This window comes from Lissotriton helveticus, chromosome 1_1 (assembly GCF_964261635.1).
Source record: "Lissotriton helveticus chromosome 1_1, aLisHel1.1, whole genome shotgun sequence".
Lineage (NCBI taxonomy): Eukaryota > Metazoa > Chordata > Amphibia > Caudata > Salamandridae > Lissotriton > Lissotriton helveticus.
Window position 1 is genome coordinate 1,447,135,249 of NC_136057.1, and position 26,763 is coordinate 1,447,162,011.

At 47.4% G+C, this 26,763-nt stretch overlaps 1 protein-coding gene across 9 annotated transcripts in view; it reads left to right on the forward strand.

The window, feature by feature from the left end:
* Nucleotides 1-26,763, forward strand: part of KMT2D (lysine methyltransferase 2D) — a 1,543,965-nt gene that overhangs the window by 843,794 nt on the left and 673,408 nt on the right. The window lies entirely within an intron of this gene.

The following is a 26,763-nucleotide window of genomic DNA, read 5'->3' on the forward strand; positions in this document are numbered from 1 at the left end:
CACTATACATATTTACAAACACATTGGTGCATAATACATCTGACACAATGTATTCACCACGCACGATAGGTGAGCACTTAATCTAAAAAATATATATATTTTACTTAGACATATACATACATAACATCAACATATATTCGAAACAAACAGTTATAACATAAAACTGATGTGATGTGGCTGAGTGATGAGCGTTCTCAACGTGAGTTTCGGCACGAAATGTGCCTTCATCAGGAGGGCCACTAAGATGTATCAAAAATGAACTAAGGTTGTAGATACCAAAACTTTTTCTAATGGGGAGTCCACACGCGCAATGATGTGAAAAGAATTACCAGCGCTAAAACTGGCAATTCTGGCTGTAAACATAAATAGGGCGAATCAGGACTCGCTGGATCCAAATATGTACAGGGCAGCTACGAACTAGCCTCAAAGTCACGAGTTGTTTGTATTGTAAGGGAGGAGTCTTCAATGAAGTTAAGGATAAACTCTGCGTGAAGGCGGGCAGTAGAAAGGGGTCGTGTTTGTCACTAAGGGTACACGAGGTTGTTGATGATCGTGTGCAGGCACTAGTTGTATTTGTAATGACACAGGTAGACGGAAATAAAAAACCCGTAGTTATCAACCAGGGCACTAGGAATAGGTTACAGGCGAGCGCAAGGAAAACGCTGATCGTGCTTCCAGAATGACAGAGGGCGGGAGGGTACTCGGGGAGAGAGAGGTGGGGAGCGGGATAAACTCGTGCTGGGGCTAATCGCAAGGCTCGATGTCGACGGGCGTGAATACCTCTATTCATTGTGCCCTAGATGCAGCAGATACTGCTTCAAGGGTGATTAATACCAGTGTCCTTTTGCGTAGGCATTCCTGGCTACGCATTTCAGGTTTCAAACCTGAAGTACAAAGTGCCATCCTCAATCAACCCTTTGATGAGCAACACTTAATAGGGCCTAATGTGGGCGTATCCCTGGAAAAAATGAAAAAGGATATGGACACAGCTAAATCTATGGGAGCCTTGCAGTGACAAGCTCCCAGACACTCCTTTCGTCGCTCATCCTACTGAAGCACCACCAGAGGCTACTCCTCGGGTAGTCCCTCTACTTCTTACAAAACCCCTACCCAATCCACCTACAGTAGGGGCTACCAAAGAGGGGGTTACAGGGGTAACAACAACAAAGGCAGAGGCAAAACTAACCACTCCCACTCTGCCTCCACCCCTGAATGACTTCTCTCCACTTCCCCACCACATTCCACTCCAGTTGGGGGAAGACTACAATAATTCCTTCCTGTCTGGACCAACATCACATCAGACCGGTGGATGCGACAAATAATTCAATCAGATTACTGTCTCGAACGAACATCTACCCCCCAAACATACCACCCAAACAGCGCCCAATGTCACAAGAACATTTGCTTCTGCTGAGGCAGGAGGTAATATCCCTCCTTCCAAAAAAGCATAATAAAACTAGTTCCACCACATCAAAAAAACAAGGGAGTTTACTCCCTGTACTTTCTTATCCCAAAAAAGGATGGCTCTCTAAGGCCTATTCTAGACCTCAGACCACTAAACCTGTACATACAATCAGACCACTTCCATATGGTCACACTCCAGCAGGTTCTTCCTCGCCTTTTACAAAACTATTTCCTTGCCACTGTAAATCTCAAGGACGCCTATTTCCACATTCCCATTCACACAGCTCACAAAGTATCTCAGATTTATACTGGACGGTCAGCACTAACAATTCAAGGTACTTCCATTTGGAGTCACAACAGCACCAGGAGTGTTTACCAAGTGCCTAGCAGTGGTAGCAGCACACTTAAGAAGACAACACATTCACGTCTTCCCATATCTTGACGACTGGCTCATAAAAGCCATCTCATACAGTCAGTGTGTCCACGACTTGGGGTTCACAGTAAACCACACCAAGTCCCATCTGCAACCGTCCCACGTACAGCAATATCTTGGTTCCACAATAAACACCTCAACAGAGCTAGCTTATCCCTCCTGCCAGGATAACAAATATGCAAGCTCTTCGGACAAAATTCCAACCGCAACACACTCTTCCAGCTCGATCGTTCATGCAACTCATAGGAATGATGGCTTCTTGCATATTCATAGTGCCTCATGCAAGACTACAGATGCGTCCTCTTCAAGAGTGCTTAGCACGCCAATGGAACCAAGCTCAAGGTCAGTTAACTGACCTAGTGTTGGTAGGCCGTTGGACTCACCGCTCTCTGCAATGGTGAAGCACCAAAAACCTTTCCAAGGGCTGACTGTTCCTAGAGCCAGTTCCTCAAATAGTCATGACAGAGGATGTATCGCTCTCCGGCTGGGGAGCTCACCTACTGCAGCACACCATGCAGGGCAGCTGGACACCACAACAAAAGTTACTCCACATCAGCTACCTGGAGTTACTAGCCCTATTTCTAGCCCTAAAAGCATTCCAAAAGCAGATATCTGGCAAAGCTGTCTTAGACCGCACAGACAACATGACCGCCATGTACTACATAAACAAACAAGGAGGAACACACTCTCTGCAACTCTCTGTTAGCGCAACAGATATGGAAATGGACTATACTTCTAAACAGCTTCCTCTTAGCCCAAAACGTTCCAGCGGCACAAAACACCATAGCCGATCTGTTAAGCCGTCAGACACAACAGATCCACGAGTGAGAGCTTCATCCACAAGTTCTTCAACCGTTTTTTCAGATGTGGGGACAACCTCAGATAGACCTCTTCGCCACCCACAAAAGCACCAAATGCCCAAGCTTCACCGCCAGATATCCACACCTGCTGTCCAAACACAATGCGATATGGATGAATTGGCCCGGCAAATTTGCGTACGCTTTCCCACCTTTCCCACTGCTTTCACTAGTGGTGCGCAAACTACAGCAACATTCCCTGACTCACATTCTAGTTGCTCCAATTAGGGCCAGACAACCGTTGTATACCACACTGCTGCAACTTTCTGTGGTACCGCACCAAAAGCTATGCCTGTCTCCACGCTTCCTGACCCAGAACCATGGAGAGATCAGACACCCGGACCCAGCTCAGCTCAACCTAGCGATCTGGCTCCTGAGGTCCTAGAGTTGGGTTATCTTAACCTTCCCCCTGATTGTATGAACGTTATTAAAGAAGCTAGACATCCCACCACTAGGGCATGTTATGCAGCCAAGTGGAAACATTTTGTACTATACTGTCATAACGACATCAATCCTCTGGATGTGTCTATTCAACACATCATAGGATACTTACTACACCGCCAAAGATGTAACTTAGCGTACACATCTATTAGACTGCATCTTGCTGCCATTGCAGCGTACCTACAAAATAGATATCTATCACTTTTTAGAGTACCTCCCATAAAGGCTTTTATGGAGGGCCTCAAAAGAATAATTCCTCTGAGAGCACCACCTTCACCTGTGTGGAATTTAAACATTGTTCTCACATGGTTAATGGGACCTCCCTTTGAACCTTTACATAAATGTGAAATGCAATTCCTAACTTGGAAAGTTCCTTTCCTAGTAGCTATTACTTCTCTAGGAAGAGTTGCTGAGCTACAAGCATTGACCATTCGAGAACCTTTTCTGCAAATGCATCATAATAAGGTTGTTCTCTGAACCAATCCTAAATTCCTTCCAAAAGTCATTTCGCCCTTCCGTCTTAATCAATCTGTAGAGCTGCCTGTATTCTTCTCGCAGCCACAAACAGTCGCAGAAAGAGCTCTTCATACCTTAGATGTCAAAAGAGCATTGCTTTACTACATTGAAAGAACACAACCCTTTTGTAAAAGTAAACACATTTTTGTGTCGTTTTCACCACCACACAAAGGCAAACCCATATCAAAATCTGGGATAGCTAGGTGGATTGTCCAATGCATACGAATTTGCTACCACAAAGCTAAACGTATGTTATCTGTCCCTCCTAAATCCCATTCTACAAGAAAGATAGGGGCTTCAATGGCATTTTTAGGGAACATTCCCTTAGATGACATGTGCAAAGCAGCTACATGGTCTACACCGCACACATTCACAAAACACTATTGTGTAGATGTGCAAACTAAACAACAAGCTACTGTGGGCCAGGCTGCACTCAAAACACTGTTTCAAACTACTACAACAGATACGGGTGGTTGCCGCTAAGAGTGGGTACTGCTATACAATCTATGTACAGTATGTGATCTGCAGCTCATATGCCTTGAATGGAAAATGCTACTTACCAGTATGCATCTGTTCTTGGCATGAAGAGCTGCAGAGTTACACACGCCTACCCGCCTCTCCGGCTACCTTTATCTGTTCTAGTATTATCTTAATTAGATACAGCTTACATGAGCATCCTTCCTGTTTCTTACAAAACTCCATCCTTTCCCTGCTGGGGAAAAACAATCTAACGATGGAGCCCATGCGCAGTGTAACCCAAAGGAGGAGTCACCTATCTCGTGACTTCCAAAGACTTTTCACAACAAAAACAATTGCAAACATCCGGGCCCAACACTAGGTGGCGATCTATGCACAGTGTGTAACTCTGCAGCTCTACATGCCAAGAACAGATGCATACTGGTAAGTAGCATTTTCCTTTTGATACAAATAAATTGGTCTGAGTTTGGTCTTTGAGTGTGTGACATCATTTGCTGCCTGAGTGTGTACAACAAATGCTTCAACCCTCTGAGAAAGCCTTACTGCTCACCCACACTACCACAAATAGAAATTAAGGTGCTATCTACTTTTACCTGTGCCTGCCTTTGGGGTTCCACTGGAGTCTGTGCACACTTTACCTTACTTTAGTATAGTATATTCAGAGCCAGCTTCCTACAGGAACTGAACGTTTTTGGCCTCATTCGAGCATAAAACATTTGGGCCCATGGTCACATGTTGGATAGACTTGCTTTCTTGTGAGGATCAATAGTCATCGAATATTGCTGACCAGATATGTGTACTCTAAGCACTTATTTCTGATGGATTAATCTAACTGCAGGCCCCTTACTGTGAGGGCCAGTTTTCCTGGGGTACCAGGGCAGTCATGGGTTATTGGCCTCCAGTTGCATCAGTTGGAGTTCTTCACTGCTGCTGACCTGGTGCTACAATACTACTGGACCTCAAATTGAATAACCAAGTACTCGTGTACAGAACTTGAGTTTCTCAAGGTAGCAAGAAAAAGCAGTTCAAGGCTTACTCAAGAAGGTCAGGTGGGTTAGACATTAAGAATACAGGTTACACAGTATTACCAGCTGTTAAGATCAGTCAGTTCTTTAGTTTATAAATGAATGGCGTGAGAAGTTAGCCTGGCATATGATGTCCACTAGTTCTAGTGGGTACCTTGCACCAGTCTAAACGACCCTTATTGACGGTGGTTGTAAAGTCAACCTTCTAAAAAGCTATCCTAGGGTTAGCAGTGAAGAGCAGTCGCCAGGCTAAGACTTCAGAGAGCGAATTAAGCGAGTTGTTTTACCAAATATAATCTCTTGAGTACCAAATGAAAGCACACCACACAAGGTATATATCAAATATATATGTATGTTCGAGGCATATGGGCTGCAGATGGTACATTTATGAATAGATCGCCATTTGGTGTTGGGCTCGGATGATTGCACTTGTTTTTCTCTTGGAGAAGTCTTTTGTAGTCACGAGACTGATGACTCCTCCCTTGGGTGCTAGTGCGCATGGGCATCGGCTCCATCCTTAGATTGTTTTTTTCCGCCATCGGGTTCGGATGAGGATCAAAGCGCTCCGGATTGACTTCGAGAAAAAAGTTATATTTCGGCGCGTATTCCCTTTCCAATTCGACGGTATTGTTATCGAGCGCGAGTTCATTTACATTTCGACACGCTTCGACGTCAACAACAAAAATGTACAACTTCTACGTCGACCAGACCGGGAGGCCTATTTCGACGTAGTCCAGCCCGGAGTCCATGGAAAGGACTCCATTCAAGAAATGTCCAACGTGTGGTGCTAAGTTCCCACACAAGGACTTACACGAGGTGTACAACCTCTGTTTATCACCTGAACACGAATCCAGAGACTGTGAAGCCTGTGCGGCATTCTCCTCCAAGTCGACGATTAGAAACCGTCAAGCCCGAAGACACGAGGCGTCGAGAATGCAGTCAGATGCAATCCCAGAGTTGTTCGAGGCACAACATCCAGAAGACGAAGAAGAAGATGACGAGTCCGACGTCGAAGAAATTGACGTTCATCAAACCGTGAGTGACAACATCCCTTTACCAAAAAAACGACCCCGTATGGTGTCGACCCTGCCTTCGAGCCCGGTCAGACAACCGAAAAAAGTTTCCGACGCCCCGCCTTTAGGCTCGGAACCGAAACACTCGGCCTCCCATCATGTCGGATCCGAGAAACGGTCGCATCGACACCGAAGCTCCATAACAAGGAAAGCTCGCAGTCGAAACATTCCATGTCGAAACCAAAACAAGCTTAGACGTCGAAGACTTCCTCGACACTGAAAAGATCGGACTCGAACAAACTCTCGGTGCCGAAAACATATAACACTGAAAGTCAAAAGCAAAAGCACCTTTCGGAACCAAAAACTTCGGTACCGACACAGGAGCATCAGACAGATCCAAAACAAAAGACTTTGTTTATTGATCCGCAAACTGGCAAGGTGGTGACAAAACTGCCTAAAAAGAGGAAGAATGAACAGTTGGACGACAAAGCTCCTCCTCCTAAGAAGAGAACAATGGGGACAATGACAACTCCTCCCCCCCCTTTCTCCACAACCTAGAGACACACCCTCTTCTCCTCTTCCTCACACTCTGCCAGCTATTCCTGCTACACCACGCCCATCTACACCTCAAACAGATGTAGAAAGTGACACAGGGGAGGGAGAACTGCCTAGGGATAACGACACTACCCCAGAAGATACAGACCCATGAAGATTATAATGCAGGATCAGATAATGATAATGACCCTGACCTGTATCCCTCAAAACCTTCACCACCTGATGATAATACAGGTTTTGCACAGTTAATTAATAGGGCAGCAAAATACCAATAGGTAGACTTACATGCAGAACCTCAGATAGAGGATTTCCTTTTAGAAACGCTACCTGCTGCACAAAGAACCTCGGGGACCCTACCAATGCTTAAGGGTCTCCTTAATCACACATCAGACATATTTAAATACCAAGTGAGGGCTAGGGTATTAAATCCAAGAATTGACAAAAAATATAAGGCAGCCCCAAAGGACCCAATATTTATTAAAGGACAAATACCTCTGGACTCGCTAGTAGTCACAAACGCTCGTAAGAGAGCAAATTCATTAACTACGGGAGAAGCTCCTCCTCCTGACAGGGAGTCCAAGTTAATAGATGCCTCTGGCAAAAGAGTAGCATCCCAAGCGGCAAACAGCTGGCGCATAGCTAATACGCAGGCGCTACTTGCACGTTATGATAGAGCTCATTATGATGAGTTAGAAAAACTCATTACACATCTCCCTAAAGAACATCAAAAAAGGGCAGATCAGCTCATACAAGAAGGGAAGATAATAACAAACACTTCCATTAAGTGCGCCTTAAACGCAGCAGACACTGCAGCAAGATCTATAAACACCAGTATCATGTTAAGAAGACATGCATGGCTCAGAGTCTCAGGATTCAAACAAGGGGTACAAACCTCCTTGTTAAACCAGCCTTTTGATGGGAAAACACTTTTCGGCTCAGGGACAGATGAGGCCTTACAAAAGATGAAAAAAGACACAAACGGCTAAATCAATGGGAGCATTGCAACAGCCAACTCAAAGGGGTTCCTTTCGTAAGTCCACCTATAGAGGCGGATCCAAGAATACATGCACAAGCCAGTAATCAACCTCTTTTACACCAACATCACCCAGGGGTAATTCTAGAGGCAGTTACAGAGGTAACAACAACAAGGGTAGAGGTCGCGGAAATAACAACAACCGCAACTCTCCAACCCCAAAACAGTGACTTCATAAAGCTCCCCCCAGACCATGTAACACCGGTCGGGGGACGTCTATCACAGTTCCTACCTGTCTGGGAAAACATCACATCAGACAGGTGGGTGAGACAAATTATCCAACATGGTTATTGCCTAGAACTGACAGCTACCCCACCAAACATCCCCCCCAAACAGCGTCCAATGAGTCAAGATCATCTAACATTGTTAAAACAGGAAGTACTATCACTACTACAAAAGCATGCCATAGAGAAGGTTCCACAACATCAACAGGGAACAGGAGTATACTCTCTATACTTTCTAATTCCCAAAGAAGACGGTTCCCTAAGGCCAATACTAGACCTCAGACCTCTCAATGCATACATAAATTCGGAACATTTCCACATGGTCACGCTCCAACAAGTACTTCCTTTACTGAAGAAAGGGGACTTTCTTTCTACACTGGATCTAAAAGTCGCTTACTTTCATATCCCAATTCACAAAGCCCACAGAAAATACCTCAGGTTTGTGGTAGAAGGACAACATTACCAGTTCAAAGTCCTTCCTTTTGGGGTTACAACAGCACCAAGGGTGTTCACAAAATGCCTAGCAGTGGTGGCAGCACACCTAAGAAGACAACAAATACATGTCTTCCCTTACTTGGACGACTGGCTAATAAAGGCCAAGTCACAACAAGAATGTCTTCAAAACACACAGAAGACAATTCAGTTGCTGCACCAGCTAGGGTTTACGGTGAGCTACACAAAATCCCACCTGCAACCAAACAAGGTTCAACAATATCTAGGGGCTACTATAGACACAGAAAAAGCCAAAGTATACCCCAATCCAGTCAGGATTAAAACAATGCTCACATTGATTCAAAGATTTCAACCACAACACTCACTAACAGCTCGAGTGTACATGCAGCTATTAGGAATGTCATCCTGCATACTGCTAATACCATATGCCAGACTACAAATGCGTCCGCTCCAAGAATGTCTAGCAACACAGTGGAATCAGGCTCAAGGTCAGATTTACAGATCTGGTGTTGGTAGACGACCGCACACATCGCTCTCTGAAGTGGTGGAACACAACAAACATTTCCAAGGGGCGGTCGTTCCTAGAACCAATTCCACAAGTGGTGCTAACAGCGGATGCATCGCTCACCGGATGTGGAGCGCATATGGACAAATATACAGTACAGGGAAGATGGAGTGTACAGAAAAAAAGACTACACATCAACCATCTAGAACTACTAGCAGTGTTTCTAGCATTAAAAGCTTTTCAAATGCAGATTATCAGCAAAGCAGTCCTGATCAGAACAGACAACATGACAGCAATGTATTATATTCAAAAACAGGGGGGGGGACACACTCTCTCCAACTATCCAGACTAGCGCAGGAAATTTGGAGATGGGCCATTCCTCAAAACATCTATCGGTTAGCCAAACACCTTCCAGGAGTTCAAAATCAGATAGCAGATATCTTAAGCAGGGAGTCGGAATAAATACACGAATGGGAACTGCACGACCAAATACTGCAGCCATTCTTCCAAAGATGGGGACAACCAGAGATAGATCTCTTTGCCACTCATCAGAACGCAAAATGCCAAAGCTTCGCATCCAGGTACCCACACCACCTGTCGCAGGGCAATGCATTATGGATAAATTGGTCCAACAAATTTGCATACGCTTTTCCCCCTCTCCCACTAATTCCGTTAGTGGTTCGAAAACTGCAACAACATTCAATGACCATGATACTAGTAGCACCCACGTGGGCACGACAGCCGTGGTATACCACGCTCCTGCAACTCTCACAGGTGCCATATCAAAAACGAAGAATCCTACCCATGCACCTTACACAGAACCATGGAGAAATAATGCACCCAGATCCCAAACAAATGAACCTAGCGATCTGGCTCCTGAGGTCCTAGAATTTGGATACTTAGATTTACCTTCAAACTGTATGGAAATCATTAAGCAAGCAAGACGTCCCACCACCAGAGCATGCTATGCAGCAAAGTCGAAAAGGTTTGCTGTATACTGTAACAGTAACAACATCAACCCTCTGGACGCATCCACAAAAAATATTATTTGCTACTTACTACACTTACAGCAATGTAACCTTGCTTACACCTCCATTAGAGTACATCTTGCAGCTATAGCAGCGTACCTGCAAAACAGGCAACATCTATCCCTGTTTAGAGTGCCAGCAATTAAAGCCTTCATGGAAGGCCTCAAAAGAGTCATTCCACCAAGACTGCTGCCTTCCCCAGTCTGGAATCTCAACCTAGTACTCACCAGACTAATGGGACCACCCTTTGAACCTTTGCATAGGTGTGAAATACAATTCCTTACATGGAAGGTAGCCTTCCTTATAGCCATTACCTCCCTCAGGAGAGTGAGTGAATTACAGGCATTGACAATACAAGAACCATTCCTACAGTTACACCAAAATAAAGTGGTTCTTAGAACAAACCCAAAATTCTTGCCTAACTCAGCATTCCACATCAATCAGCCAGTGGAACTACCAGTCTTTTTTCCAAAACCACAGACGGTAGCAGAGAGGGCCCTACATACATTAGATGTCAAAAAGGCAATACTGTATTACATAGAAAGAACACAAACTTTCAGAAAAACCAAACAACTATTTGTAGCTTTTTCCCCCAACACATAAGGGCAAGCCTATCTCTAAAGCAGGCATTGCCAGGTGGATTGTAAAATGTATACAGATATGTTACATAAAAGCAAAGAGAACCTTAACTGTTCCTCCTAGAGCTCATTCTACACGTAAACTAGGGGCATCTATGGCATTCTTAGGAAACATTCCCCTAGATGACATATGCAAAGCAGCAACTTGGTCTACACCGCATACCTTCACAAAACACTACTGTGTTGATGTGCAGGCAACACAACAAGCAAGAGTGGGCCAGGCTGTACTAAAAGCTTTATTTCAAACTGTTGCAACAGACACTGGTGACCACCGCTAGGGAGGTAACTGCTGTATAATCTATTCATAAATGTACCATCTGCAGCCCATATGCCTCGAACAGAATATGCTACTTACCAGTATGCATCTGTTCTTGGCATAGAGGGCTGCACAGTGGTACATGCCCTCCCTGCCTCCCCGGAAACCTGTGTCTGTTCCAACACTATCTTATTTAGATACACTTAAATGGGCATCTCTTTCTGTATTCTATCATACTACTCCATCTAACCCTACTATGGCTAAACAATATAAGGATGGAGCCGATGCCCATGCGCACTAGCACTTAAGGGAGGAGTCATCAGTCTCGTGACTACAAAAGACTTCTCCAAGAGAAAAACAAGTGCAATCATCCGAGCCCAACACCAGATGGCGATCTATTCATACATGTACCACTCTGCAGCCCTCTATGCCAAGAACAGATGCATACTGGTAAGTAGCATATTCCTTATTCTAAACACAACCCCTCTGCACTCTTTATGAGGTCAGAGGTAAAAGTACAATACAAGTTACTTAATTGGCATACGCGAAGTTGCACAGTATGCGTTTTGCCCTAGGGGCCTCACAAACCATATACTAAAATATGGTATAAGAACCACACGAGAATTAGAAAGCAGGCCTGGGACCAGTGGAATCGCTGGGGCTACTCTAAACCACCAAAGGTTAGGATGTAAGAGGCCCACAGGAGACGCGTGCAGTGACTAAACACAGCCGCGCGTTACCATTGACTTTCTATGGCAAACGAACAAGTTAAAAGTTTACAATTTAAGGACACTTCTAAATAAACTACAATGAAACTCTATTGGACTTGGACACTAGGTTGGCCAATACCCTCGAGACTACCAGAGTACTCGTGTTTCCTCACCCATGGAAGCCGGGTGCATAGGTCTCGTTTGGCGTCTGGGTTCGTCATCGATTTCAATGGAGATCTGCAAAGAAGTGCTGCAGGCGACCAGAGCAAAAGTGTCCGGGTGGATCCAAGGGTGGATCGAAGATCTGCAGAACCTGAAAGCAGATGGGACAGAGTCTGGGCCACTTGCCAGTGACCAGGGCGGCGATAGAAATAAGCCACCAGATGTCTGGTGATTTCAGGTGAGAAGGTGAAGTTTGTCTCTTCAGCCACGAGGACCAGGAGGCGTCGACGACGACCAGGAGCTGGATTCGAGCTGTCCCACGAAGGATCTAGTTGACTGCGGTGTCTGTATCAGGATTGGACCCAACAAGCCGGAGCAAACACAACCCGCGTAGGATGTCGAGATGGGCTTCGGTGCAGACCAGCAAGGTCTGAGGAACTTCTCCTTTGCAGGGAAGTTGGAACAAGCCTGGAGCAACCAGGAAAGCATGTTAGATTCAAAGAAAAGTCTTTGGGGGGCTCACTAGCCAACGGGCAAGGAACCGCGAAGACGCGTCGAGCTGAAATGCAAAAGCGGGGCCCACGGGACACTCGTGGAGTGGGGGCCTCTGAGCTTCGGTGCAAATGGTGCTAGAGTCTGGGGCTTCAAGCACCCCAATGCACAACTTCGAGATACCTCGTGAAGTAGGTGCAGCTTGCAAAATGCAGGATGTCCAGGAGTTCCGGTCCCACGTCTCTCGTGTCTGCCACGGGTCTCAGCTTTGCTGTGATCGAATGTCGGGGTCAGAGATGTCTGGAAGTCCGTGTCCTGTTTCGCAGATTCTTCTGGATCCGGCGTGAGCCTTGAAAATGCAGACCGGCAAAGTTGCTGTTTGTGCCCGTTTGAACAGGGTGGTCACTCCTTGACCACAAGGGAGATATCTTCCGTCTTCCAGTCGAAATGGAATGTCGAAGGTCCAGGATATATGTTTCAGAGTTTCGTCCAGGGTAATCTAAAGTCCTAGGGACTGGGTTCCTATACTTATACTAAGTTTAGGGGCTGGACTACCTTTAAGGCCCTTTGGGTGGACCTAGGAAGGGGGTGGTTACACCCCTTTCCCTTTGTCCAGTTTCACGCCAGAGCTGGAGCAGAGTGCCCTAGCAACCAGTTTGAACTGGGACATGCATGGAGCACCTTGTGAGCCCCAGGAAGTGTCTGGAAAGTATTCACTGAATGCTGCCCTCTCTGCCCCAATACACTAAAGCCTTTCTGGGAAGGTGCCAGCACCTCCATGGACAGGAAAGCTATTCTCCAGGCCTCCCCTGCTTGAGTTTCGTCCAGCAGCAGGAGGACAGACTCGTGTCTGTGGCAGCAGCATTCATTTTGTGATGCTGAGGCTCTGTTTTAACTTTAACCAGGTTTACCAGTAACTACATGTCTTCTCCCTCTAGAAGGGTGGAATTCTACCCCCGCCGCCAGGACTGGCGGGGGTAGTATTCCAAAGTGTTTGACACCTTACACAACATGTTTTGATAAGGTCAAACCAAAGTTAGCATTAACTGCGAGGATTATAATGCACTTAAGAGTATATGGTATGTCTATATCATAGAACAGCTATAAGGAGATGGTGCCGAAAGCTGCAGTGCGGCTCAGCTCATGCTAGGGCACCTTCGCACATAAAACCAAGCACTCTACCTCCAGGATTGTCGAGGTCTGCTTCAGGAGTGGCTTATAGGTGTATATGGAGCTTATTTTGAACTGGGTTTAACAGGGGCAGCGACCTTTTGGCAGCATTTGTACTCACCCCCCGTCACATGCTGGGCGCTGAAGAGGCCACACGGCCGAAATGCATACGCCCGCCTACCTGCCTCATATCTGCAATAAAGGAAGCTTCACATTGTTCCCCTACTGAGGCCTCTGCCTTTTCTTTGGAGGAGGGTTTTCTTGGATATTACTTACACTGCGAGCCAGCGGCGTGCTTTCAGGGGCCCCTGCACACAAGCTGGCCTGGCTATCGTTGGCGCTGGTTCTGCCTCGGCAGAATCTTTCTTTGGTCCGTGGTAGCGGAAGAGCCAGGCCCACCATCCCATGCAGGAAGAAGAGAAGCGGTGCCGGAGTCACTGTACTCCGCTCTGGGCTTGGCACACTGTTGCACTTGCCCCTGTGGACATTACACCTGACTGTGGTGGTTGTGCAGTCAGGGGACGCGAGGAGCTTCGGTGTTGTAGAGGGCAGTGCGGGTCATTGGGAGAGAGCCGCCTGAAGGATCCCTAGTTTCCGCAACTTTGCGGCCAACCTTGCCGAACTGATGCATGTTGGGACTTGCAGTTTGCTCCACCGTTTCACAGCTGCAGCAGGTGACACTGATCCCCGCCTACGGGGTGGAGCTTATTTTGAACTGGGTTTAACAGCGGCAGCGACCTTTTGGCAGCATTTGTACTCACCCCCCGTCACATGCTGGGCGCTGAAGAGGCCACACGGCCGAAATGCATACGCCCGCCTACCTGCCTCATATCTGCAATAAAGGAAGCTTCACATTGTTCCCCTACTGAGGCCTCTGCCTTTTCTTTGGAGGAGGGTTTTCTTGGATATTACTTAAACTGCGAGCCAGCGGCGTGCTTTCAGGGGCCCCTGCACACAAGCTGGCCTGGCTATCGTTGGCGCTGGTTCTGCCTCGGCAGAATCTTTCTTTGGTCCGTGGTAGCGGAAGAGCCAGGCCCACCATCCCATGCAGGAAGAAGAGAAGCGGTGCCGGAGTCACTGTACTCCGCTCTGGGCTTGGCACACTGTTGCACTTGCCCCCGTGGACATTACACCTGACTGTGGTGGTTGTGCAGTCAGGGGACGCGAGGAGCTTCGGTGTTGTAGAGGGCAGTGCGGGTCATTGGGAGAGAGCCGCCTGAAGGATCCCCAGTTTCCGCAACTTTGCGGCCAACCTTGCCGAACTGATGCATGTTGGGACTTGCAGTTTTCTCCACCGTTTCACAGCTGCAGCAGGTGACACTGATCCCCGCCTACGGGGTGGAGCTTATTTTGAACTGGGTTTAACAGGGGCAGCGACCTTTTGGCAGCATTTGTACTCACCCCCCGTCACATGCTGGGCGCTGAAGAGGCCACACGGCCGAAATGCATACGCCCGCCTACCTGCCTCATATCTGCAATAAAGGAAGCTTCACATTGTTCCCCTACTGAGGCCTCTGCCTTTTCTTTGGAGGAGGGTTTTCTTGGATATTACTTACACTGCGAGCCAGCGGCGTGCTTTCAGGGGCCCCTGCACACAAGCTGGCCTGGCTATCGTTGGCGCTGGTTCTGCCTCGGCAGAATCTTTCTTTGGTCCGTGGTAGCGGAAGAGCCAGGCCCACCATCCCATGCAGGAAGAAGAGAAGCGGTGCCGGAGTCACTGTACTCCGCTCTGGGCTTGGCACACTGTTGCACTTGCCCCCCGTGGACATTACACCTGACTGTGGTGGTTGTGCAGTCAGGGGACGCGAGGAGCTTCGGTGTTGTAGAGGGCAGTGCGGGTCATTGGGAGAGAGCCGCCTGAAGGATCCCCAGTTTCCGCAACTTTGCGGCCAACCTTGCCGAACTGATGCATGTTGGGACTTGCAGTTTTCTCCACCGTTTCACAGCTGCAGCAGGTGACACTGATCCCCGCCTACGGGGTGGAGCTTATTTTGAACTGGGTTTAACAGGGGCAGCGACCTTTTGGCAGCATTTGTACTCACCCCCCGTCACATGCTGGGCGCTGAAGAGGCCACACGGCCGAAATGCATACGCCCGCCTACCTGCCTCATATCTGCAATAAAGGAAGCTTCACATTGTTCCCCTACTGAGGCCTCTGCCTTTTCTTTGGAGGAGGGTTTTCTTGGATGTGTCTATATAGGTATATAGATATAGGTATACTATATCTAAGTAAGAGGTGATTATACCACTTTACCCAGGCTGTGTGAACAGACCTGTGGTGTTAGTTTGGAAGGCAAACCAGGGGTGGCACAATACATGCTGCAGCCCCTGGTAGGCCTAGGGTGCACCTATGCCCTGTGTACCTAGGGTACACTATACAGGGACTCACAAGGGTGACCCAGTAACCAATCTGGTATGTTCCTAAAGTACATGGTTTCAATATAGAGAGAGAACAGCTAGGCTGTGGGCCTGATTAGCAGGGCCACAGCCAGACTAAAGTAGAAAAACCAGAGAATCACAGCAAAAAGTGGGGGTAACCATAGGAAACAGACCCTACTCTCCTACTCATGGTACAAAAACAATCCTTCTGATAAAGACACCTAGCCGCATATTCCTTACCTTTTGAACTTCCATGTGTCAGGCTGTATCTGTAACATTTTTCTTTGCGGTCAACTTCACATGATTGAGTCCTGGTCGTCGTCGTCGTGAAGTCTGCGTCATCAATATAACTGCCACTATGGCGCGCTGACTGCAGTTCTTTAATTTACGTGCCAGCCAGTGCAGATCTGTAGAAGAGAGCTTAATCCCTGCCATTTTTTGACAGCCTTTTCGACAACTCCTTTTGGTGTGTATGATGTCTAGTAAGAAGACCTCTGGGTTCAAACCATGCGGCGCCTGTCACCGTGCCATGTCGGTCACAGACCACAACTTGGTGTGTCTCTGGTGTGTGGAGCGCGATCACAACAGTCGTGGTCCGATTGCTGTGCCATGACACCGAAGGCTTTATGGGAGCGGTCTTTAAAGCTGATCGCGGCCCGCGTCCATCACCACGGAAGTCGCCTCGTCTATCTCAATCCAGGTCTCGGCACCTGCCCAGTACCGCTCCAGTGAATCAAAGTCCTCTTCGTCGAAGTCAGGTAAGAGGTACCACAAAAACATGAAAAGTTGAAGCGTGCTTAAATTTCCCCATGCCCGTCTCGCGATGAGTTGAAGGGCCCTCAGCGTTCGAGGCCCGTCTCCGGCCTGACGTAGGGTTTCCCGCCAATCTTCCTGCCAGAGTGGGGGTTAGAACCGGTGGGGGCCAGTTGCTGAGTACAGCAAATGGTCTGGAGAAGCTCACAGAGGCGGCATGCCTTTGAAGCTTCCCCCTGCCCATCCTGGGGGAGGAGACCTAGCACCTCGCCCAAGATGTGCATTGTTGCAGGTCCAGGAGAGCGGGGGGGGCACTCCACCAGGGGTCCAGCAACATGTCTGCTGTGTGGCAGCCTAGGCAGCCTCTCAGTCAAGACGTGGATTGTGGTTAGGTTTCAGGGGGCATCTCTAAGATGCCCTCTGTGGTGCATTTTTCAATGAATCCCACACTGGCATCTTTAATGTGCTGAGAATTTTGATACCAAACTTGTCAGTCTTCAGTGTAGCCATTATGGTGTTGTGGAGTTCGTAATGTCGACCTCCCAGCACCAGATACTCTCAATGGCATCACTGCACTTACAGTGCCCAGGAATGGCCCTGGGTACTGTAGGTGTACAGGGCTCATGCACCTGTGCCCACACCACTGGCATAGGGCACCCAGCTAGAGGGGTGACTGATGTATGCCAGGGCAGTGGGTTTGTCTGCATGGCACACAGGGATGTGTGCCATGTCGACTCTTTGTTTAGTTCTGTACTGAGGCACTCCGCCTGCAAAGGCAGTGTGTGGGTGCCAGGGTACAGGGCCCCTAAGGGTGGCACAATAAGTGCTGCAGCCCTTAGGGGTCTTCTCTGGTAACCATGCCCTGGGTACCTAGGGTACCATTTACTAGGGGCTGACAGGTGGCCAGAGATGCCAATTGGGTTTCAGTTTCAACACAGTTTTATGGAAGGAACACAGGCCCTGGGTACCTGGTTTGCAGGAGGCCAGGGCACACTCAAAGCACATCAGCAGTCAGAAAAAAGTGGGGGCATACCATTGCAAGAAAGATGGCACTTTCTCACAAGTACTGCATCTTGTCGCCCAGTACTGAACCGCAAAAGTAATCCTAGTCGGGTTACTAGTAACTTGAATTTTCTCCATAGGAATCCATTGTGTGCTTTTCTGTGAAATTTCTTGTCTACTTTTGAAAACTTGAAATATTCTTTAAAAATCATACCAAATACTGAAACGTAATTACTTACCTGTTTTAGGCTGAGACCCCAGTGCTGGACCGAGGAGCCCAGTACTGGATTACAAAAGTAACAAGATCGTACTTTACCTGCAACCTGAATTTTCTCCCATTTGATAACATTGCCAGATTTCTGTTAAAAAGTTTCTAAGTGTGAAGTTTTAAAATAGCTTTATATTCCTGAAAAATCACTGCAATAACTAAAACGTTTTTACTAAATTGTTTTCAGCTTAGACCCCAGGACTGAATCTAGGATCCAGTCCTGGAACTACCAAATTAATCTACAAAGTAATCAACTGTGTTTTTATAGAAAAACCAATTGAGCTCAATGCTAAATTGTGTGTAGAATTGTGTTGCCTACTGCAACCCCTGTACCTATGGTGTTTACAAAGTTTATTGCCTTTCTGCAACGTATTCATCTGAGACCCATCAAATTGATAACCGCATATTTTGATACCTCTTGGTTCTAAAAATAAAACTGTATTTTTTATATAAAATCCTTTGGCCTGGAGTTCAGTCTTTGAGTGTATGAAACCCTTTGCTGACTGATTGTGTACAACAAATGCTTTACACTGTCCTCTGGTACTGCCTTACTGCTCGACCAAGCAACCGCTTTAGAGAGTAAGGTCACACCTGGCTTTACCCTCTGTTATACCTCTGGGGTTTGTGGACTCTATACACACTGTACCTTATTCTAGTCTAGTAGATATATAGAGCCACTTTCCCACAGCGACTAAGTCAAAACTCTCTTGGCCAAGGGAGCCATAGAGAGGGTTCTCTGGCCAGAATTAGGCTGTGGTTGCTATTCCAGCTATTATCTGGTCCCAAAGAAGAATGGAATCCTCTGTCCTATCCTCGTTCTCGGAGCCCTAAACTACTTCCTCAAAAATGAGAATTTCAAGATGCTCTCCCTAGCTCAGGACCTATATGCTCATGGTTTGTTATACCACAATCTTTGGAACCATTGTTTTAGGTGGTATCCCTGCCTTAAGGGATGGGAATGGGTTTTAGTCCCACTTGCACACTGTGGCCATTTATCCTTTACACGAGAAGTGGTGGAAGGGGTGTTTCACACTTGTTGGGTTGTAGTCCCATTCAAAACAGTCATTTCTCTTACAGAAGAGTGGCTTCATGGGGTCTATCCCCTTACTCAGTTTTACTCTTACAAGAGGGGTGACTAAATGGGTGTTATTCCCATTTACAGTTTGTCAAAAGGGTCCTAGTCCCATACGACTTATTGGGTGTTAGTCCCAGTTCCATGAGTTCACACTCGCTACCGCTACATATTGGTGTCTAATGGTTACTAGTCCCATGTATGCACATTGTTTGTTCACGTTACTAACCTCTACATAGCGGTGTCCAATGGGTACGAGTCCAATGTTTGCAAATTGCTATATCATGCTACCAACCTCTACATAGGGGTGTCCAAAGGGTACGAATCCCATGTATGCAAATTGTTTTTTTGCATACCGTATATTGAGGGGTATTTATGGTATATGTCACCCTGTGGCACACACATACTTTTGTTTAACCTGTGCTGCATGTTTGTTATACAGTGTATTTTTTCACCATGTGCCACATGCGTGGTCTGCCCCTAGGTCATAGTGGCTGTATAGCAGTCAATCTTCTCATCTTTCTTTCTTTCCCCTAATATATATGTATGTATATATATATATATGTATATGTGTGTATATATATGTGTATATATATATGTGTGTGTGTATGTGTATGTGTGTGTATGTGTATATGTATGTGTGTATATGTATATATGTGTATATATATATGTATATGTATATGTATGTATATATGTGTATATATGTTATGTATATATGTATGTATGTGTTATGTATATATGTATGTGTATATATGTATGTATGTGTATGTGTGTGTATATATGTGTGTGTATATATGTATATGTATGTATATATGTGTATATATGTGTGTATATGTATGTATATATGTGTGTATATGTATGTATATATGTGTGTATATGTGTGTGTGTGTATGTGTGTATATATGTATATATATGTGTATATATGTGTATGTATATATGTGTATGTGTATATGTATATGTGTGTATATGTGTATATATGTGTGTGTGTATATATATATGTTCGAGGCATGTGGGCTGCTAAATTCATATCTTAGCATTAGATCGCCGCCTAGTGTTGGGTCCGGATGATCGCACATTGTTGTCCTGGAAGAGTCTTCGAAGTATCCTGAGATAGGTGGCTCCTCCCCTGGACTACAGTGCGCATGGGCATCGGCTCCATCCCCAGATTGTTTTTTTCCGCCATTGGGTTCGGATGCGGTCTCGACTTCTCTCTGTCGGAACCGAGTAAAACTAACTTTTTAAGGCCAAAAGGCCTTGTATTTATAGCGTCGGTATTGTTTGCGCACGGTCTCGAGTTCTTCCGACTCTTGGAGTCGGATTCAGCGGAGTTTTTTCACTCTTCGGACATCGAGGCCTTCTCATCGCGACACGACCACAACTTTCCAGCATGGAGCGGAGTCCGTTTAAGTACTGTCCGCTCTGTGGGTCCAAGTACCCACATATAGACCTGCACCCGGTCTGTAACAAATGCCTTTCACCGGACCATGACGACGGCAAGTGCAAGGCTTGCGCACAATTCAGGTCTAAAAAGACTCTCAAGCTTCGGCGCGCGGTGCGCCTGGAGGCCAGACAAGCGGCCCCGGATCCAGAAAACATCTTCGGCGACCAAGAAGAAGATGAACAGGGTCATCATCTCCAAATATCCCCACCCGAAACGGAGGTCGAGGCGGATCCGGTAGACGACGACGGAGTCGCGGGTCAAGGCCTTGAATACGTCGACGAGGTAGGGGACGTCGAAGAGATTTATGGGGCCGCGGAAGATAGCTCAGGGGACGAGCTATGCCCCGAAGGTTTCGAAGATCACGATCGGGTCACGGGATCGCCAGTTGGCCTTACCCAAGACCCCGTGCCGCAAGCCACGGCCCCGCCTTCAGGCCCGGCCACGGACATACTTGCTGGGCAGGCCGGATCGAAACCGAAACTGAAACCTACGGTGTCGACTACACCTAAAATGGCCGACCCGAAAACGAAACCGAAACTTATGGACTCGAGCGTCCCTAAAATGGCGGCCGGCCCACAGAAAACTACTGCACCCGCCGCCGCATCGGCTCCGTCGACCTCCAGTCCGAAGAAGTCGGTCGATTCCACAGGGTCAAAATCGGCGCCGGAGGAGGGATCCTCTAAAAAGGGTGGTCGGCACGGATCAACTGCTGCGACACCGTCTAAGCACGCCAAGGCCAGCGGCACGGCTCCGGTTATGACTGGGACTCCGTTAGTCGGTCGCGTAGTGGAGACGGAGCCGACACAAGCGCACGGATCGACGGCTGGCACATCTGCGCATCGATCCAAGGACTCTGGGTCGGCGGCAACTGCATCGGCGTCCAAAACTCAGAAAGGCCACCATGACGTCGGATCCGAGGGGAAGGTCAAGACATCCTCGTCAGCGCCAAAAGCCACTGTAAGTGAAGCGTCCCCCATCGCCGCTTCGCTACAGAGAATCAGGGAAAAGGCCGCTGCTACGTCGGCTCCGTTGCCGTCGCCTCAGACGCCGAAGGACGCTCCGGCAAAGCCTAAGAGTAAGCTTCTCTTCCTTCTGCCGCCGAAGGAGGCTCCGAAGGCCTTTTCTACGAAATCGACGCCAAAGAAGTCGGATTCTTCTACGGCAGGGGTACCTTCAGGTCGAGAACTCGAATCAGAGGACGATTCTGAGCACTTCATCGACGCCAACACAGGCAAATTAACCCTATACAAAAGGAGGATCACTTCAGAGCCTCTGGACTCCTATGTCATCCCACTAAAGAAGAAAAGGGTTCCTCAGGACGCTTCTAACCTCATAGAGCCTATCCAGCCTCCTCCAAGAAGAAGCCCTACTCCCTCACCAGAACACTCTGAGGGTGAGGGATATGATGAAGATGACCAATACACCTTCCCCATCAATGAACCAGATGCACATCCAGATGCATATGATGACATTGGTGACCAAGGCACCCAAAGTGTGGGGCAAGACCCACAGCCTTTCAGTGCACGTGACTCCCCAACAGAGGATTCTGCAGGTTTTCATGCACTCATTGAGAGGGCAGCTGCTAATCATGATGTGGACATGCATGCTGACCCAGTGGAAGAGGACTTTCTCTTTGACACTTTTTCAGTCTCTGAAAGAACTGTGAAAACGCTGCCTATGCTCAAGGGAGTCCTCAAGCATGCAGCTGACATCTTTAAAGAACCTACCAGAGCGAGAGTGGTCAATCCACGTATCGAGAAAAAGTACAGACCAGCACCTGCAGACCCTGCATACATTCGGGGACAGTTGCCACTAGACTCTCTTGTGGTCGCAAATGCCAGAAAACGGGCCAACTCCCAGACAACGGGTGAAGCTCCTCCCCCAGACAAGGAGTCCAAAGTGCTAGAGGCAGGGGGCAAAAGAGTGGCGGCACAGGCTGCCAACTTTTGGCGTATTGCAAATACACAAGCACTCTTAGCACGTTACGATAGGGCGCATTACGACACCCTAGAGCAGATTGTACAACACCTGCCTCCGCAGTTTCAAGAGGGCACCAAACTGCTTATAGAGGAAGGGAAACTGACCTCCAACGCAGCCATCAAGTGTGCACTTGACGCCGCAGACACAGCAGCTAGGGCGATCAACACTAGCGTCATGCTGAGACGACAAGCTTGGCTCCGCATATCAGGGTTTAAACCTGATATTCAGACAACCATACTTAATCAGCCAGTCAATCCTGATAGACTGTTTGGTCCAGATGTTGACACCACCCTCGAAAAGATAAAGAAGGACACAGAAACTGCTAAGTCCATGGGGGCCCTACAATCACAACAGTTTCGTGGCAATAATTTTCGTCGCTCAGGTGCACGTGGAGTCACCAGAGGACAAATGGGTCAACAATCGCAATTCTCAAGGGGTGGAGCACAATCCTCGTGCACAAAACAGAACAAGGGAGGTTACAGAAATAACAGCAACAGAGGTCGCGGCAGAGGAAACAACAACTCCCGCTCCTCTACCCCAAGCAAACAGTGACTCTCTGTCACTGCCCCCCGACCACTTAACACCTGTCGGGGGGAGACTGCAGCAGTTCCTGCCCGTCTGGAGAAACATCACCACAGACAGGTGGGTGCGACAACTAGTCCAGTATGGTTATTGCCTAGAGTTGAAATCCAATCCACCCAACATCCCGCCAAGGCAAAGGCCTATGTCCGCAGAGCACTTGCACTTTTTGCAGCAGGAAGTAGTGGCGATGCTGCAAAAAGGCGCAATCGAGCTCGTGCCAGTGGGAGAGGAAGGCACAGGGGTATATTCCCTGTACTTCCTTATTCCAAAGAAGGACGGATCTCTCAGACCCATTCTAGACCTACGTCCCCTCAACCTGTACATACTGTCAGAACATTTCCATATGCTTACACTGCAACAGATTCTTCCCTTGTTAAACCAAGGGGACTTCTTAGCAACCTTAGATCTCAAGGATGCTTATTTCCACATTCCACTACACCCGTCCCACAGGAAATACCTCAGGTTCACTATCCAAGGCAAGCATTACCAGTTCAAGGTCCTACCCTTCGGAGTCACCACAGCCCCAAGGGTGTTTACCAAGTGTCTGGCGACAGTAGCAGCGCACCTCAGGAGGCAGAACATCCATGTCTACCCCTACCTGGACGACTGGCTCGTTCAAGCCAAGTCGGAACAACAGTGCGCCGCGGACATGTCGACTACCATTCACCTCCTTCACAATCTAGGTTTCTCGTTGAACTACCCAAAGTCGCATCTTCAGCCGGCACATGTCCGGCAGTTTCTAGGTGCGACGATCAATACCCTGACGGCCATGGCCTAACCAAACCAAGTCAGGATAGACAGCATGCAGTCTCTAATCCAGAAGTTCAGACCACAACACTCGCTTCCAGCGAGAGCGTTCATGCAGTTGATAGGCATGATGGCCTCCTGCATCTTCATAGTCCCTCACGCACGGTTACATATGCGCCCGCTCCAGGAGTGCTTAGCAAATCAGCGGACACAGGCTCAGGGAAATTTAACAGACTTAGTGTTGGTTACCAGTCGGGCATACGACTCTCTGCATTGGTGGACTCCACACAACCTTTGCAAGGGCCGACTGTTCCAAGAGCCAGTGCCGCAGATTATCCTGACAACGGACGCATCTCTCCAGGGTTGGGGAGCTCATCTGCTCACTTACACAGTGCAGGGACTATGGACGACGCAGCAACAGAAGATGCACATCAACTATCTGGAACTGATGGCAATCTTCATGGCGATCAAGTCCTTCATTGTACATCTGAGCAACAAGGTAGTGTTAGTCCGGACGGACAACATGACCGCGATGTACTACATTCAAAAGCAGGGAGGCACCCACTCGCCACAGCTGTCTCATCTGGCTCAGAGCATGTGGAAGTGGGCCATTCAAAGGAACATTTTCCTCATGGCAGAACACCTCCCGGGCAAGGACAATCAGATGGCGGATCTGCTCAGCAGATACAGCCATCAAATGCACGAGTGGGAGTTACACCCATCTGTACTCCACCCGTACTTCCAGCAGTGGGGTCATCCGGAGATAGACCTGTTTGCCACAAAAGAAAACGCAAAATGCCAACACTTTGCCGCCAGGTTCCCTCACCCACAGTCGCAGGGGAATGCGATATGGATGAACTGGTCAGGCAAATTTGCGTACGCTTTTCCACCAGCCCCTCTGATACCGCTGGTGGCAAGAAAGCTAAGGCAGCACGCGATGACTCTCATCCTGGTTGCTCCAACGTGGGCGCGCCAAGCATGGTACACCACGTTCCTCGAACTCTCAGTGGTGCCGCATCAAAGACTGCGCCTCACGCCCAGACTTTTGACGCAGAACCATGGAGAAATTCAGCATCCAGATCCGCAACAGCTCAACCTGGCGATCTGGCTCCTGAAGTCCTAGAGTTTGGATACCTTAACCTGCCTCCAGAATGCATGAACATCATTAAAGAGGCAAGGAGGCCAACTACCAGAGCATGCTATGCTGCAAAATGGAAGCGTTTTGTCATTTACTGTACAGCCAATGACATCAACCCGCTAGATGCGTCTATCCATGACATCATTTGCTATCTGCTACATCTTTACAAATGCAATCTAGCGTACGCTTCCATTCGGATACATCTATCCGCCATAGCGGCTTATCTTCAGAACAGGCAACATCTCTCTGTCTTCAGGGTGCCTGCCATTAAAGCTTTCCTTGAAGGTCTGAAACGAGTCATTCCCCCAAGAACACCACCAGCTCCGGTGTGGAACCTCAATGTGGTCCTCACCAGACTGATGGGACCACCTTTTGAGCCACTGCACTCGTGTGAACTCCAGTTCCTAACGTGGAAAGTAGCTTTCCTAATAGCTATTACGTCACTGAGGCGTGTTAGTGAGCTACAAGCGCTCACAATCCAAGAGCCATTCATTCAGATTCATCCAAATAGGGTAGTGCTACGCACTAACCCCAAATTCCTTCCGAAGGTGGTGTCACAGTTTCATCTCAACCAAACTATTGGCTTGCCGGCATTCTTTCAAAACCCACAAACGGTGGCGGAAAGAATGCTCCATACCTTAGATGTACGGAGGGCGTTGATGTACTACATAGACAGGACACAACCCTTTAGAAAGACAAAACAACTTTTTGTTGCCTTCGCACCACAACACAAAGGCAACCCTATTTCCAAAGCAGGAATAGCCAGGTGGATTGTTAAGTGCATCCAAATATGTTATCAAAAGGCCAAGCGCACTCTAACAATACCCCCAAGGGCGCACTCCACACGCAAATTGGGGGCATCCATGGCTTTCCTAGGGAACATTCCTTTAGAGGACATTTGCAGAGCAGCCACGTGGGTTACACCACATACCTTTACAAAACACTACTGTGTTGATGTGCATTCCAAGCAGCAAGCTGCTGTAGGACAGGCTGTTCTCAAGACACTCTTTCAGGTTTCTGCAGCTGGCACGGGCAACCGCCGCTGATGGAGGGACTGCTATGTATTCTATGCTAAGATATGAATTTAGCAGCCCACATGCCTCGAACTGAATATGCTACTTACCAGTATGCATCTGTTCTTGGCATGTAGGGCTGCTAACATTCATATCGCCCACCCTCCTCCCCGGTGCCTGTTGCAGCTGCAGATATACTATTGTATTCAGTCATTAGCATGGACATCCTTTACACTTTTCACTCCATCTTCTGCCACAATGGCGAAAAACAATCTGGGGATGGAGCCGATGCCCATGCGCACTGTAGTCCAGGGGAGGAGCCACCTATCTCAGGATACTTCGAAGACTCTTCCAGGACAACAATGTGCGATCATCCGGACCCAACACTAGGCGGCGATCTAATGCTAAGATATGAATGTTAGCAGCCCTACATGCCAAGAACAGATGCATACTGGTAAGTAGCATATTCAATATATGTATGTGTGTGTGTATATATATATATATATATATGTGTATATATATGTATGTGTATATGTGTATATATATATTATATATTATTTATTCATTAGTTGTTGGGTGTTCCCTGTTTCAGGTTCATTCTTTCACCCGTGGTGTTGGGGAGTTTTTTTCGGGTGTACTTCACCCATTTTACTGTTCTTTATTACATTTAATATTGGAGGAGAATGGGTGATATAATAATCAGTATATTTGTCTACGCATTTCATCTTTGCTTTTTTATTCTTCATGTATATTTTTCTTTGCATTTTCTTTCTCTTGTACTTCCTTCTATATCATCCATTTCATTTCCTCTTGTATTTATTCTTGTGTATCTTCTGTTTATTTTCTTTAATGTTCACTGTGGTTTTTATTGGTATCTATGCCGTGTTTCTTTCACTTTTGGGTTCATTTTCTTCTTGCTTTTTCTCTACTGTTATAAATTTCTTTTTCTTGGCTTTTTCTATTTTGCCGTCTCAATTGTGTTGTGGAAGAAGAGAG